At 39.6% G+C, this 5,530-nt stretch overlaps 1 pseudogene; it reads left to right on the forward strand.

Annotated features, from left to right (window-relative positions):
• Positions 1–880: 880 nt before the first annotated feature.
• Positions 881–4,370, forward strand: LOC115462905 (annotated as a pseudogene).
• The last annotated feature ends 1,160 nt before the right edge of the window (positions 4,371–5,530 follow it).

Raw genomic sequence — 5,530 nt, forward strand, 5'->3', positions numbered from 1 at the left:
AAATATATAAAAAAAAGTTTATCTAGGCGGCTTTAGGTGGATTGTTTGTCCATTTTACAATTTAATAATTACTGGCTCATCATTGCTGTTTTGTGCCTGTGATACGTTTGGATTGTAAGATTGTTTTTATGTCTTTTCCTACAATAATACACAATGCTCTTTTTTTTTACTTTTAAGAAAAAGAGGACCCTAAAAACAGTAATACAGAGACACATAACTGGAAGCTCAGTGAGAAGCCTGAAGGGGAAAATATGAGCAGGTTCACATTTTAACGCAGCGGTAATCGGTCAGTGCGCAATTACCGCCAGACGCACCTACACCATGAACCCACGCTACAAAGTAGAAAAATGTTTTCTGACATGGAAAATGGCACACGGCAAACTTTGTGTATGCCGGACGGTAGTGCTGATTTCCACATGGCAACCCTATGACCCTTAAACTTGTTAAATTGTTCTTCTCTTACAATAACAAACCAGCAATGAGAAGCCGGTAATTATTTCTTAAAATCCTTTAAGGAATCAAAACAGCCTTATAAGTAGTGGAAAATCTAAGTCCAAAGTACTTTTTCTATTAGTTCGTCAGCCCAACATGTTTCGGCATTCAGGGGTAAAATTGTAAAATGGACAAACAAACCCCCTAAAGATAAACACAAATAACTAAGAATAAAAAACACATAGCACCCCACAAACCCCTCCCTTAAAAATATATAAAAAAAGTTTATCTAGGCGGCTTTAGGTGGATTGTTTGTCCATTTTACAATGTAATAATTACTGGCTCATCATTGCTGTTTTGTGCCTGTGATACGTTTGGATTGTAAGATTGTTTTTATGTCTTTTCCTACAATAATACACAATGCTCTTTTTTTTTACTTTTAAGAAAAAGAGGACCCTAAAAACAGTAATACAGAGACACATAACTGGAAGCTCAGTGAGAAGCCTGAAGGGGAAAATATGTTATCAGAAAGAGACAAAGAGAAAACTTCTTCCAGTTCTGACTGGGGAGAAAAGGAAAAGGATCAAAATAAACAAAAACCTTCACCAGGAGGCTCAGCTCTGTGTGAAAACAGTATCAGTAATCTCAAACAGGCAGGGGAAGAGGAGAGAAACCAGATGAGAGATCAAAGCTGTTCCTGTGATATTTGTCAGATATTCCTCAGCAATTATTTTGTTCTAAAATCACTTCTTAGATCTGATACTGAAGACAGACCATCTACATGTACGGACAATGGGGGAAATGTCAGTCTAAAGAGAGAACTAGAAGGACAACAGAAAACAGTCCTAAAAGAGAAACATTTTACAGGTTCTGAATGTGGGAAAGGTTTCAATAGGAAGAAAAAGCTAATGCAACACAAGAAAACTTATAAAGAAACTACAATGTGTACATTTACAGAATATGGGAAAAGCTTTACGAACAAAGCAGACATTATAAAATATAAGAAAAACATCACTGATGAGAGAATATCTTCATGTCCTGGATGTGAGAAAAGCTCCAACAAGGAAGAAAATTTCCACCAAGGACAGAGCTCAGTTTCAAGTGCAGAATGTCAGAAAAGCTTTAGTCAAGAGGAAGCAGTCATAGATCACCAAAAAGCTCAAACTGCTGGGGAACCGGACACTTCTACTAAATCTGAACAAATATTTTGCAGGAAGGCAACACTCTCAAAATACCAGGAAATCAAGAAAAATGAGAGATTATATACTTCTGCTGACAGTGTTATAAGTGCTTGTTGGAAAGGAAACCTCACAATGCCCAAGAGACTTCATTCAGTATTGAAACCATTTACCTCTACTATGTGTGGTAAAAGCTTCACTACAGACAGTCTCCGAGACCACCCAAAAACTGACACTGGAATGAACCCATTTACTTGTACTGAGTGTAATAAAAGCTTCAGTCTGAAAGAACACCTCACAAAACACAAGAGAATCCACAGCATTGAGCGATTTCCATGTAATGAGTGTGGTAAAATCTTAAGTACGAAGGGAACACTGACCACACACCATAGAATCCACACAGGTGAGAAGCCATTTACATGTACTGACTGTAATAAAAGCTTCAGTCAGAAAGAACACCTCAGAAAACACAAGAGAATCCACAGCATTGAGCGATTTCCATGTAATGAGTATGGTAAAAGCTTAAGTACGAAGGAAACACTGACCACACACCATAGAATCCACACAGGTGAGAAGCCATTTACTTGTACTGACTGTGGTAAAAGCTTTAATACAAAGGGAAAATTGACTGTACACCAGAGACTCCACACAGGTGAGAAGCCATTTACATGTACTGAGTGTGGTAAAAGCTTTACTGAGAAGAAAACACTGACCAGACACCATAGAATCCACACAGGTGAGAAGCCATTTACTTGTACTGACTGTGGTAAAAGCTTTAATACAAAGGGAAAATTGACTGTACACCAGAGACGCCACACAGGTGAGAAGCCATTTACATGTACTGAGTGTGGTAAAAGCTTTACTGAGAAGAAAACACTGACCATACACCATAGAATCCACACAGGTGAGAAGCCGTTTACATGTACTGAGTGTGGTAAAAGCTTTATTGCGAAGGAAATACTGACCATACACCAGAGAAGACACACAGGGGTGAAGCCATTTACATGTAGTGAGTGTGGTAAAAGCTTTACTGAGAAGTATACACTGACCAGACATCAGAGAATCCACACAGGGGTGAATCTGTTTACATGTAGTGAGTGTGGTAAAAGCTTTACTATGAAGAAAACACTGACCATACACCAGAGAATCCACACAGGTGAGAAGCTGTTTACATGTAGTGAGTGTGGTAAAAGCTTTACTATGAAGAAAAGACTGACCAGACACCAGAGAATCCACACAGGGGTGAAGCCATTTACATGTAGTGAGTGTGGTAAAAGCTTTATTGCGAAGGAAACACTGACCAGACATCAGAGAATTCACACAGTAGAAAAGCCATATAAATGTAGTGAGTGTGATAAAAGCTTTCGTAAAAAGGAAAAACTGACCACACATCAGAAAATCCATACAGGAGAGAAGCCATTTATATGTAATCAATGTGGTAAAAGCTTTAGTAAAAAGGGAACACTGACCAAACACCAGAGAATGCACACAGGGGTGAATCTGTTTACATGTACTGAGTGTGGTAAAAGCTTTACTATGAAGAAAAGACTGACCATACACCAGAGAATCCACACAGGTGAGAAGCCATTTACATGTACGGAGTGTGGTAAAAGCTTTACTATGAAGAGAACACTGACCAAACACCAGAGAATGCACACAGGTGAGAAGCCGTTTACATGTAGTGAGTGTGGTAAAAGCTTTACTATGAAGAAAACACTGACCATACATCAGAGAATTCATACATGTGAGAAGCCATTTACATGTACTGAGTGTAGTAAAAGCTTTAGTAAAAAGCAAAAACTGACCATACACCAGAGAATCCACACAGGTGAGAAGCCGTTTACATGTAGTGAGTGTGGTAAAAGCTTTACTATGAAGAAAACACTGACCATACACCAGAGAATCCACACAGGGGTGAATCTGTTTACATGTAGTGAATGTGGTAAAAGCTTTACTATGAAGAAAACACTGACCATACACCAGAGAATCCACACAGGAGAAAAGCCATTTACATGTAGTGAGTGTGGTAAAAGCTTTAGTGTAAAGGAAAAACTCACCATACACCAGAGAATGCACACAGGTGAGAAGCCGTTTACATGTAGTGAGTGTGGTAAAAGCTTTACTATGAAGAAAACACTGACCATACATCAGAGAATTCGTACATGTGAGAAGCCATTTACATGTACTGAGTGTGGTAAAAGCTTTAGTAAAAAGCAAAAACTGACCATACACCAGAGAATCCACACAGGTGAGAAGCCGTTTACATGTAGTGAGTGTGGTAAAAGCTTTACTATGAAGAAAACACTGACCATACACCAGAGAATCCACACAGGTGAGAAGCTGTTTACATGTAGTGAGTGTGGTAAAAGCTTTACTATGAAGAAAAGACTGACCAGACACCAGAGAATCCACACAGGAGAAAAGCCATTTATATGTAGTGAGTGTGGTAAAAGCTTTAGTGTAAAGGAAAAACTCACCATACACCAGAGAATCCACACAGGAGAAAAGCCATTTACATGTAGTGAGTGTGGTAAAAGCTTTAGTACAAAGGAAAAACTCACCATACACCAGAGAATCCACACAGGAGAGAAGCCATTTATATGTAGTGATTGTGGTAAAAGCTTTAGTGTAAAGGGAACACTGATCAAACACCAGAAAATCCATACAGGAGAGAAGCCATTTACATGTAGTGAGTGTGGTAAAAGCTTTAGTAAAAAGGGAACACTGACCATACACCAGAGAATCCACACAGGTGAGAAGCTATTTCCATGTCCTAAGCCCATCTAAGCTCAATCACTCTCAGACAATGGACTAGCAGATGTCCAGGCAGGAAGTCTTGTGATGTCATTGAGAATGTGACCTGTTGCCATGCTCCATCTCAAAGCCAGATGCCCAGAATTCAGCTACCCAGGAGCTTTCTAATTGGACCAAGGGCAACCACCTGACGATAAATGCCCAGTTCAGACACTTTAAAAGCAGGGGCTCTTTCTTTAGAAGGAGAGTTCTTCCTGGCTGTTCCTGATGCTCCTGTCCTAGTCGCCGCTGCCCTGAAGTGATTAAATCTAAAAGCAAGCTAGAATCTCCTGGAATCCTGACTTCTCAAGCTGGACATCACATCCACCTGAAAGAAACGGCTTCAAGCTCCATCAGACAGCAAATCTACAAAGAAACTTCCTGTTCCAGCAAGGATCTCCTGCATCACTCTCCATAGCAGCCTCCATCAATGTGAGTTATCCAGCTTCATTTACAATCAAACCTGTTATTTTGTAGCATACTTCCATTGGTAAAAGATCCTCTCTAAAATTGCCTCTCTATTGTAAATTTGTTACCTTGCCTGTATTAGAAATAAACATTTTCTTTTTAAAGTTAACTATCTGGCCTTTATATTGGTGAAAAGCACATGTCCTCACATGTGCAAGCTCCAAATGCTTTAAGCACATGTTCCTAAACGTACAATGCAGGTTAATGTAATTAATTCAAATTTAGTGTATTTATTGGGGAATAATAAAACAGAATAGAATCAAAATATAAATACAGCACATGTTGCGACCACATGCTCTGAGCGATCCCCTCTATTCTTAAACATCATTTTGGAACTGTAACATTTCCAGTAACACCTCCAGCAAATGTTCTTTCTTAGGAAGAAGCTTAAGTAAATGGGTTACCTCCTTTGTATAGGTCTTGTGGTGCTCCACTGGGGCTAGTTTGCACAGGGCTTTTGCCATCTTAACCCGCTTCCCCAACTCCACCACCTCCTTTTCTGTACTTTTTATCTTCCTCACCCTTTTAATCAGGCCACTGGTCGGGTCCTCTGGATCCTGAAATAGTCCGTGAAAATCTTCCTCCTCTGAAGAGTCACTGTCCTCCTCCTCTGACACCAGATCTCCATTACCTCTTTTCTCTCCTCCCTCTCCTTCTCC

Source organism: Microcaecilia unicolor, chromosome 1, assembly GCF_901765095.1.
Source record: "Microcaecilia unicolor chromosome 1, aMicUni1.1, whole genome shotgun sequence".
Taxonomy (NCBI): Eukaryota; Metazoa; Chordata; class Amphibia; order Gymnophiona; family Siphonopidae; genus Microcaecilia; species Microcaecilia unicolor.